This window comes from Cibotium barometz, chromosome 42 (assembly GCF_041138505.1).
Source record: "Cibotium barometz isolate CiBa-2024 chromosome 42, ASM4113850v1, whole genome shotgun sequence".
In the NCBI taxonomy this organism is placed as follows: Eukaryota; Viridiplantae; Streptophyta; class Polypodiopsida; order Cyatheales; family Cibotiaceae; genus Cibotium; species Cibotium barometz.
Genome location: NC_141087.1, coordinates 8,452,907 through 8,465,003, shown reverse-complemented (window position 1 = coordinate 8,465,003; position 12,097 = coordinate 8,452,907).

Sequence of the window (12,097 nt, the reverse complement as noted above, 5' to 3'; positions counted from 1 at the left end):
TATTACATCTCTTTTCACTTTTACATTTTCTTTGTTTTTTATAGTTTCTTCAGAAACTCTAAAAAATCCATAAACATTAAAGATATTGGGTCTAATAAGGTGCTTTTCCTATTGCATTAGAGCTTAATTAATCCAATTGATAATTAGAATAAGTACAACTTTCAAAAACTTGAGAAAATGATCCACAATCCAGCTTGAATTTTAGTAATGTGGCAATCTGTCCAATAACTTGAGAAAAAGATCCAAAATCGACCTTGAAGTTTTAGTAATGTGGCGATCTATCCAATAACATCATTAGTAGAATCAATAGCCTCCTCGAGTTCTTTACACTTGTTTCCACATAATACATGCACTTACGATAAAGAAGAGTAGTTAGCTGAGCATATAAGCTTGATATCTTAGGATTTCTTTGGAATAGTAAGCAGCAAGGATTCCATGGATACACTAGGGGAGGGGTGGAGAACCACTAGCTAATTCCACAGAAGCACTAGTGGGGGGGGGGGTGGACAAGAACTAGAGGATTATTCAAATGCTATAGGGCTAATGGAGGGTGGATAACCACTAGACGATTATGAATCATCTAGTCCAGTGGAGGGTGGACAACCATTATCAATCCTCTAGTGGATGGTGGACAACCACTAGAGAATTATGAATCCTCTAGTGGATGGTGGACAACCCACTAGAGGATTATGAATACTCTCAAGCTCTATCAAATAGTCTCTCTTAGGCTATGTCTTAGGGTTACTTAGAGCTTAATCTCCACATACAGAGACCAATCACATATTGGATTATGGTTAAGCAACAAGTGAAGAACAAAAAGGGAAAGACCTTGTGGTATGTTAGGAACTCGAACCATAAGGAATCTGTGTAACTCAATCTTGTACAATTCTATTCTCCTTGTTGAAAATACAAGTGAATAGGGTGTGTGTGGGAACAAGCTCTTGGATAGAGGCTGTAAAAGAAAAGATGTAATTGTGAAAGAACCTGTGAAAAGGTGAGAAGAATCTACTGGGAGAGAATAAAGGGTAGCATGAGAGGAGATATTCTGGGAGATATTCAGGGAAAAGAGAAGAGGTGGAGAGAATCAGGCAAAAGGTGGAGATATTCTGGGAGTGAATCATGGAGAAATCAATGGGATTAGATGCTTGATGTAAACTCTATAAATTGAGGCATAGCCTTAATGAGAATTTGCTTGTTTTTGAGTATCCATGCCTACATTAATCTATGTGCTAATTATTCACTAATTACATCTTAATCATTTGCTAATCACTTTGTTAATGATGTTGATTCTAGTGTTTGATCCACCATAGCTCATCATTTTGCTCAAATTTCAACATGGTATCAGAGCCATGCCTAGAATCAATTAGGTTTATGAGCCCATTAGTTAATTAATTAGGATTAGTAGAAAATTAGCAAAAAATCAAATTTTTAGTGAGTTTTCTCTTCTCCCCTTCACCCCCAGCCAGTGGGGAGGACTCCATTCTCCTTGCACACATAACATTCGGCTAAGCCCTTTTAGGTACTTATAGTAGACTCATAGGGCTACATACTCCTTAAATCTTGTGGGCCAATTCAGCGCAAAACTGCAGATTTTTGCAGAATGAAGGGCGCCGTTTTTCTGAAGTATTTTTGCCATTGCTACTTGCTCAAATCAAATTGCTTCAATTCCTCCTAGCCCAAGGGGTAATCAAGCATGCTCTACAAGCTGGTGAAGACAGAATTCAATTTCATCAAGTCTACATTGAGATCAAAGCTCTTCATCAAATCTGCAGGTGACTTTGGTAAAACAGAGATTATAACCCATTGACAAAACAGATATGATCACAGATTTCATAACTCAAAATTTCCATTTAATCCCTTGTTTCACAAAAATAGTACCACTCTGGACTCTCCGTTGGGACCAGCTGGTCAGCAACGAGATCTAGTAAACAGATTACAATAATCATTTCGTCAACATACATATATATATCTTCCTCGACATACGTATGGGTATCCTAAGCCCCGCGAGCCCGTGCATCGCTTGGTCAGAACCCTCTAGGATCCTCCTTAGGTGTCTTGGTACTTCACTCAGGGACCGCTTCGTTGACCCTCACCCATCGTACCGGGGAAGCATACCATTTTTCACCATACCCAGGCTGGTCAAGACCTGGACAAGTTTTTGCCACCGCGTGAGCTGTCCCTCAAACACTCCCCGCTAGCTATTACAACCAAACTTCCCTTAGATAAACATATATGCCAAATGCTCCCTCCAACATTCTGGCGTAAGACAGTCCTTTAAGAAAACAGGGTTTCTATGCAAGTTTTCAGTTTTGATTTTGTTTGAATACATAGAATAAATCTTAAATCCGTATCCCAATACTTCTAGTTTCAGGTCTGAACTCCAAACAGAATTCGTCGAATTCTGTTAACTTGATCCTCAGATCAAAATCAAAAGTCTTAACTTAGTTTTAGATTCGGTGGGGGATTTGAGTACATTTTTCCTAAACTGGGCACATCGTCATTGATTGAAATTGACGAAGGAATTAGGTCTTGGTCAATAGTCTCAATTAGAGTTTGGGTCTGGAAAGGTTCTTCCTAAACTATCTTTCTCGAAAGGTACTATTTCAATTTCTCTTTTTCTAAATTTCGTTCGACGAATATTTGCTTACAGATTTCTAAAACATGAATTTCTTATGAGGAATAAAATAATCATTTATCTCGATCTCTGACTTCGATAGTTTAATTGAATTTTCTCATTACCATCTTAGTGAATATGAAATGGTAGCATTTCTTCTCACAGATTATCTACTTATTCATTTTTTTAATTTTTGTGAAAATTAAACAAAGGATTAATAGAACCCTTATTTAAATATAATCATTCTATATGCATCTTTTTATGCATAAAATCTAATTCTGATGAAAGTCACACTTTTATAATCATAAAAATCATTTATGATGAAAATCACTCTTTTAATATGAAAGAATTTCTTTTATGCATCCATTTATGCATAAAAATCATTTATGATGCAATTCACACTTTTAATATTGAAAAAATATCTTTTATGCATATGTTTATGCATACAAATCATTTATAATAAAATCACTCTTTTAATATAAAAGAATTTCTTTTATGCATAAAAATCATTTATAATGAAAATCACACTTTCAATATAAAAAAATATCTTTTATGCATACAAATCATTTATGATAAAAATCACTCTTTTAATATAAAAGAATTTCTTTTATGCATCCATTTATGCTGCATAAAAATCATTTATGATGAAAATCACATTTTTAATATAAAAAATTTATCTTTTTTGCATATGTTTATGCATACAAATCATTTATGATAAAAATCACTCTTTTAATATAAAAGAATTTCTTTTATGCATAAAAATCATTTATTATGAAAATCACACTTTTAATATATAAAAGATATCTTTTATGCATACAAATCATATATGATAAAAATCACTCTTTTAATATAAAAGAATTTCTTTTATGCATGCATACAAATCATTTAGGTGATAAAATCACTCTTTTAATATAAAAGAATTTCTTTTATGCATTCTTTTATGCAAAAAAACCATTTATGATGAAAATCACACTTTTAATATATAAAAAATATCTTTTATACATATGTTTATGCATACAAATCATTTATGATAAAAATCACTCTTTTAATATAAAAGAATTTCTTTTATGCATCCATTTATGCATAAAAATTATTTATGTTGAAAATCACACTTTTAATATAAAAAACATATCTTTTATGCATATGTTTATGCATACAAATCATTTATGATAAAAATCAAAATAAAAATTTCAATATGCTTCCTTCTATACATAGAATTTAATTCTAAAGAGAGTAGCATTTTTTTAATGAAATATCTTTTTAAATGCATTTTTCTATACCTAGGATGAAAAAATAACACTTTATGAATACATATACGGTGGGAATTCCTCTTTTTGAATAAAAAAGTAAAACTTATTTTTCACATGTTAAGAAAAATTTCACCATAACCTCCTTTGTATGGCTGACCATTTTTCAATTTCTAACTCTCTAAAATTAATTAGAAGTTCACCAAGAGTATTTAAATCATTCTAATGTAAATATTTTCTACTTTATCAAAGAGAAACATTATGAAAAACTTGATTTTATCCATTAATCATTCATCTAGGATAAGCATGGTTGGATTTACTAAGGAAGAGAGGGGAATGCCTTTTTTTTCAATGAGGCATAACATCATTTTTAATTTAGAGAAGACCAAAATCATAAAAAACATAAAAAACCATAAAATGAATAGAAAAGAGACGAATCTCCAACTTACGAAGGAATTTGAGAGATTTCCTTTGGCTTGATGGTTTGAGGTTTCTACTCTTGTTTGGAAACAAGAGTGCCCACCAGTATTTAGAAGAGGGAAGGTCAAAAAACTAATGAATTATGAGTAAATTCACAGTTTTCTGGCTCTTGGGAGAAGTAGGGTAACAGTGCAAAAACACTATTAATCTTCAACAAAGGGGAAGGATTCTATTTATAGGAAAAAGTGAGATTCTAACCAAGCCAACTAATTCTAGAATTTTCCAGATCAGTTTGGTCAATTTTTGACCATTTTTGAGTCATTTTAGTCCACTTTTTGGATCTAGTTGAAACAGGAGAGAGGAGAGATAAAAATATCTCATTATTTGGGAATTCAAAACTCTCCCACACATGTGAATAGGTGCCTCCTTCACGAGGGGAATTCCCCCATACTGAGGTGTCAAAAATGCATCATTTCATCTAAATATTTTTTCTTTTTTAACTATTAACCTTGTCCTTAGTCAACTCTTCATCTTATGTGAGTATTTACTCATTTTTGGGAGATTTTCCTTTTATTCTTCTATTTATCTCCTCCCTACATTTGAATGAATCTTATTGGTTCATAGAAACCTTAATTTAAAATTTCGAAAAAATCTTGATCCCTAGGATAATGCCTCTTGAAAGATTATACTTAATTTCTAATGCACCTTCTAAAAATCTTCTTGAACTTCTGTTTCAGGGGAACTTATTTTAATAAGAAGAGATAATTTTTCTATCCAAAAATATTTAAAAACTGAATTACCACTCTTTAGAAGATTTTCTCTATCTAGGCCAAAACTAGTAGAAACAAGATCTTTTATATTTCTAAAGAGGGATTTGATTAGAGGAGAAGATGATGGACATCTTGAGAGACTGGGGAGGAATCTTACATTCTCTGCCACTTGAAAAACACAAGATGCCCTCATCTCGCAAACTGGGGGTAATCTCGCAACAGATCGGCTTCATTCTCCCAGGTGGCATCTTGAAAAGAATAGAACTTCCATTTTATCAATAACTCTCTGAGAATTCTGTCCCTGAGAATCTTTTCTCGAACATCAAGAATTTCTTCAGGTTGGAGTTCCATCTGCCCTTGGGTTGTTGAAGAGGCTAGGATTTCATCATCAAGTACATGATTTGGGCTTAGCACATATTTCTTTAGAAGGCTTACATGAAATACATTATGAACTTTGAGATGAGGAGACAGAAGAAGCTCGTAGGCTAAGTCACAACTTCTTGGGTTCCTTGCCAGAGCATGACCGAAGTATATCTTCGATTACTTGGTTTACCCTTTCAGTTTGACCATCGGTCTCAGGGTGATAAGCTGTGCTGAGATCCGAAAAAGTTCCCACTGCTTCGAAAAATGCAATCTAGAACCTTGAAGTAAACTTGGGATCTCGATCACTTACTATTCTCCTGGGTAGGCCATGCAATCTCAAGATTTCTTTGAGGAACACTCTAGCCACATCCACTGCAATGTAGGTTTCTTTTACTGGGATCAAATGGGTAACTTTGGTTAGTCTGTCAACTACCACGAAAATGGAGTTGTAACCTGATTGCACTGAAGGTAATCCAGTAATAAAGTCTATACTGATACATTCCCACTTCATCTGGATGTAACTTTCCAGGAATTTTTACTCTTTCAGCTTTGACTTTTTGGCATGTCAGACATTGACGTACATGATTCAATACATCCTTTTTTAGACAAGGCCAAAAGAAGCTTTTCTTTATAGACATGTAGGTTTTGATGAAACCTAGATGTCCTGCTGTAAGGCTGTCATGGGCTTCATTCAGAATTTGGTCCCTTGTTCCCTCATCATTGGGAATGCATAGCTTGCAATTATAAAACATAATGCCATCATCCAGGCTGTACCCTTGAACTCTGTTCAACTCCTGTGGAGTTTTGCTTTCTTCCATAAGTAGGGTAGCAATAGGGCCAAAGAATCTATCCTGCATGATCTTCTCTCTTGCTTCAAAAATCAAAGGATTTGATATTACAGTAATTGCAAGCAAGGAGGCTTTCTGCTGAGGGCATCTGCTACCACATTTTCCAATCCCAAGAATCCTCTGACTTCTTTCACTGTCTTTGGTTCAAGCCAATCTATGGCTGCTTGGACTTTTGCGAAATCTGGAGAATTTCCATCTTTGGATACCAGAAAGCCCAAGTATTCAACATGGTCGGCCAAGAAAGTAAATTTGCTCTTTTTGGCAAAGAGTTGGTGCTTCCTTAGAATCTCAAGGACTTTTCGGACATGAGTCTCGTGGTGAGCTGCATTCTTTGAGCAAATCAGAATGTCATCGAAGAAATCTAGAACAAAATCATCCAAGCATTCTCTGAGGATATCCTACATCATGCAATTGAATGTAGTGGGGGCATTAGTTAATCCGAACGGCATGACAGTAAATTCATAATGCGAGTAAGCGAGTATTGATGGCCGTTTTCGATATATTTTGATCATTGATCTTGATCTGGTAATACCCGAATTTGAGATCTATCTTTGTGAAGATCGGGGCTCCATTTAGCCTATCCAGAAGCTCATCAATTCTTGGGATAGGATACTTATTCTTAACTGTCAGCTGATTTAGACCTCTATAGTCCACACAGAGTCTAAGCGTTCCATCTTTCTTTTTCTGAACGAGAACTGGCACACCCCAAGGTGAAACACTGGGTCTTACAAACCCTTGTTCTAACAGCTATCTAAGCTGTTCCTTGAGTTCGATGACTTCAAGAACTGGCATTTTGTACGTATGTAGGGCTACTGGGCTGAGCTCCGAGCGTCAATTCAATTACATGATCTACTTCCCCGACTGGAGGCATTTCAGTTAGCTCTGCTGGGAATAGATCATTAAATTCATTTAACCATTCTGGTTCTTTAGCCTTAAGCTTTGAGTCTACTAGGTTCATTTTGACAACATAAATTTGCTGCTTCTTCCTAAGTCCTTTCAGCAACCTGGAAGCTTTTACTAACTGAAGGTCTGGTGATCCAGAAACTCCATTTCCTTGAACTTTGTTCCCGTGAAGGTTATGGAAGGAAATGGTTCCATTGTGACAGTGTATGTCACCTTGATTTTGTGGAGCCAATCCATTCCAAGGATATTCCAAGGATCCCGTCAAAAACTCCCAGAGGTAAGACTTTGAACTGACAATCGGTCACATTACCATCTAGATTGAACTGGATAAGATCTGTCTCATGGTGAATGAAAAGAATCTTCCCACTAGCCAATTCAACTTGCATAGGTTTCCCTGATTTTTGTTCTAAGACTAGCTTACGCAAGCATCCAGGGGAAACAAATGAATGAGAACTTCCTGAATCAATCAAAAGCTTAAAAGGCTTACCCTGATATTCTGCTGGAGTATGGATGATTGAGAACTGACGGTTAGGTCCTTGGTTTTCAATTGCAGCAAAGATTTGCCCTCTTTCCTCTTCTACTACCTCTAAAATTGTGATGATTGTTCTGGCTGCTGCAGTCTGAGAGGCGAAACTCTTTCTCTTTGGTTGCCCCAATTCTAGGAAGGAGTTCTGAAGTTACTCTGGATAGAGGCAGATGGGGCTGAGCTGGAGTTCTTCTGGGGTTACCCTAGCTTGGGCGAGACGGACCTTGATTAGACTGGTATGAAGGGGTTGGTCTCTGAATTCGGGGTCCTTGACTTCCCTGTTCCCTTGACATGGTAGGAGTCGGGCAGTCTTTCAGTTGGTGACCAAAACTTTGGAATCCAAAGCATCAGTTTTCACTTTTGAGTTCATCCTTTTGATTTCTTGAAAGAGGTGGGGCTCCTAAGAAAGTATTCTGGGGGAAGGGTCTTCCTTCACTTCGGAATCTTCCTGTATCCTGATTTTAATTCGGGCCTTGCTGCCTCTTCGGGGGTGGAAAGTTTGAAGTACTTCCCTTGGCTTGGAATCTTTTAAAGTTAGAGGAGGGTGCAGGCTTTGGTGGGAACTTTACTACAAAGGCTTTGGCAAAATCCTTTGCCATTCTTACTGCTTCAGCCATGGACACTGGCTTGGCATTTTTAACCAGTGTGTCCAAGGGTTCGTTCATTCCCCAAATGAACCTGGCCATGAGTTGTTCTTCATCTAGAGGTGGTGAATATTTGAGTAGAAGAGCAAAGGCCTGGTGATATTCCTCTCGATGGTTTTACTCTCCTGCTTTAGCTCTAAGAATTCATTCATTTTGATTTCCAAAAATCTAGGGGGACAAAATCTTTTTCTCAAATAGGTTTTTAGGTCGTTCTAGGACTGAGTATTTCTATCTAGACAGTTGGTGTCACATTGGTTCCTCCATGCTACCCTGGCTGTTTCCACTATTTTCAGTCGGGCAAGAGCCATTTTGCTCTGCTCATTGTAGCCTGTGACGTCAAAATATTCTTCCATGGCTTCCACCCATTTCTCCACAGCCTCGCCTAAGTTCTCCCCTTCTCCTTTTTGAAGGGTCTTGGCTGAAGAGCCTTGCAAACATCAGGGTCAAGCTCGTCATCTTCAGAGAGAGGGTCTGGCTGCTGACAGCCAGACCCCACGGTTTTCTCATCTCTTGATTCTGCCAAAAATTTATATATTATTAAATTTTTATTTTGATATCATCCATGAGATCCTAAGACTTAAGAGGTTCAAAAATAATTTCTTAAACAAGACAATGATCTTATTGGAGATCTATGACATATGTCCGATAACAGATTTTTCTTTAGCAGATCATCGGTAAACAATCACTTATACGACAGGGAACTTTTCTTCAGAAAACATTTCTATATTTATATAAAAGTTGCAATATGTACAGCAGCTCGGCTCCAGAATCACTGCCTCAGTTTTGTGATCTTATAAAGAAGCGAAACTATGAAGAAGACATACCATGGTACACACGATTCATTACACAAAGAGGTGCTCTAATTCTATTTCTCGGGATAAAGCGGCTAAGAAGTCTAAAAAATCGGCATGAAGTTCTAAAGTTCTTGGGTGAATGATCACAGAGTAGAACATGCTGAACAAAGCCCTAGTCTTATCAGAATCATGGCCAAGGATATATTTTGCCTGAGCCTCTGACGCTGACTGGTACTGATGTTAATACACCGTCCTCCAGTATACCACATATACCGATGTCGCTCAAGAGGATTAGGAAAGTAAAGAATCTCAAAATTGCAAGCGAGTCTCACTCTGCTCATTCGGGTCGTAGCAGAGTTGATGAGGTGATCAAATGCAAAAGCTATCATATCCTGACTTTGAGAGAGTCCAGGAATTCCAGATAGGTTCGGGGTGTCCATCTATTACTTTCCAATTCAATTTATAAATTTTTAATTTTTGAAGTTCATTCACATAGTATTAACAAGTGAAAAACATTTCTTTCCTAGATCTCTATTAAAATTTTAGGCAATTTCTGCTCTGATACCAACTGTGAGATCCCTCTGCCCCCTCCGCGCACTAGACTCCTGGTAGCTGACAACAGCGGAAGCATCCTCCTCATGCGCGGGGCAAGGTTTCTCACTCGGGGCTCCGGGCACGAGACTAGGCTGGTGGTCACTCCAAAAATCAAAATCGAGAAAATTTCCCATGCTCGGAAAGCGGGGAGGATTCCACTTTTTTGAATTTTCTTAACGAATTTTTCTAACAAGATCAATTCTAAACTATCCTTCACTTGAATAAACCAGATAGAAGGAAACTATCATTGATATAATTTGATCATCTAAGTAATTTCAACGCTGTTTTACTAATCAAGATCAGGCACAGCCGTTGATCCACTCAATTGAGAAATTTATCAAGGAATTAATTAGCTACTCGAATCCTAGCGTAATCCTAAGATTTTTTAGTTTGATTATTAAAACTCCACTGATTCTAGCCTATTCGGCCCATGGGTTAGCCACCACCCTACCACTAGAATCGGTAGAACCAAACAAGTACTCACCCACCCATAATTGAAATGCCTTTCTTAACTTTAGCTTTAGAAAACAGATATGCACACACTCCTCTTTAAAACTTTAATATAAAAAAATAATCCATTGACAAAAAAGATATGATCACAGATTTCATAACTCAAAATTTCCATTCAATCCCTTGTTTCACAAAGACAGTACCACTCTGGACTCTCCGTTGGGACTAGCAACGAGATCCAGTAATAGATTACAATAATCATTTCGTCAACATACATATATATATCTTCCTCGACATACGTATGGGTGTCCTAAGAACCGCGAGCCCGTGCATCGCTTGGTCAGAACCCTCTAGGATCCTCATTAGGTGTCCTGGTACTTCACTCAGGGAGACCGCTTCGTCGGCCCTCGCCCATCGTACCGGAAGCACACCATTTTTCACCATACCTAGGCTGGTCAAGACCTGGGCAGGTTTTTGCCACGTGGGCTGTCCCTCGAACACTCCCCGCCAGCTGTTGCAACCGAACTTTCCTTAGATAAACATATATGCCAAATGCCACCTCTAGCATTCTGGCGTAAGATAGTCCTTTAAGAAAACAGGGTTTCTATGCAAGTTTTCAGTTTTGACGAAGGAATTAGGTCTTGGTCAATAGTATGAATCAGAGTTTGGGTCTGGAAAGGTTCTTCCTAAACTATCTTTCTCGAAAGGTACTATTTCAATTTCTCTTTTTCTAAATTTCGTTCGACAAATATTTACTTAGAGATTTCTAAAACATGAATTTCTTATGAGGAATAAAATATTCATTTATCTCGATCTCCAACTTTGATAGTTTAATTGAATTTTCTCATTACCATCTTAGTGAATATGAAACGGTAGCATTTCTTCTCACAGATTATCTACTTATTCATTTTTTCAATTTTTGTGAAAATTAAACAGAGGATTAAGAAAACCCGTATTTAAATATTATCATTCAATATGCATCTATTTATGCATTAAATCTAATTCTGATGAAAGTCACACTTTTATCATCATAAAAATTATTTATGATAAAAATCACTCTTTTAATATGAAAGAATTTCTTTTATGCATCCATTTATGCATAAAAATTATTTATGATGAAAATCACACTTTTAATTTAAAAATATATATCTTTTATGCATATGTTTATGCATACAAATCATTTATAATAAAATCACTCTTTTAATATAAAAGAATTTCTTTTATGCATAAAAATCATTTATGATGAAAATCACACTTTTAATATAAAAAAATATCTTTTATGCATATGTTTATACATACAAATCATTTATGATAAAAATCACTCTTTTAATATAAAAGAATTTCTTTTATGCATCCTTTTATGCATAAAAATCATTTATGATGAAAATCACACTTTTAGTATATAAAAAATATCTTTTATGCATATGTTTATGCATACAAATAATTTATGATAAAAATCACTCTTTTAATATAAAAGAATTTCTTTTATGCATCCATTTATGCATAAAAATCATTTATGATGAAAATCACACTTTTATTATAAAAGAAAATATCTTTTATTTATATGTTTATGCATACAAATCATTTATGATAAAAATCACTCTTTTAATATAAAAGAATTTCTTTTATGCATCCATTTCTGCATAAAAATTGTTTATGATGAAAATCACACTTTTAATATATAAAAAATATCTTTTATGCATATGTTTATACATACAAATCATTTATGATAAAAATCACTCTTTTAATATAAAAGAATTTCTTTTATGCATCCTTTTATGCATAAAAATCATTAATGATGAAAATCACACTTTTAATATATAAAAAATATCTTTTATGCATATGTTTATGCATACAAATCATTTATAATAAAAATCACTCTTTTAATATAAAAGAATTTCTTTTATGCATCCATTTTTGCATA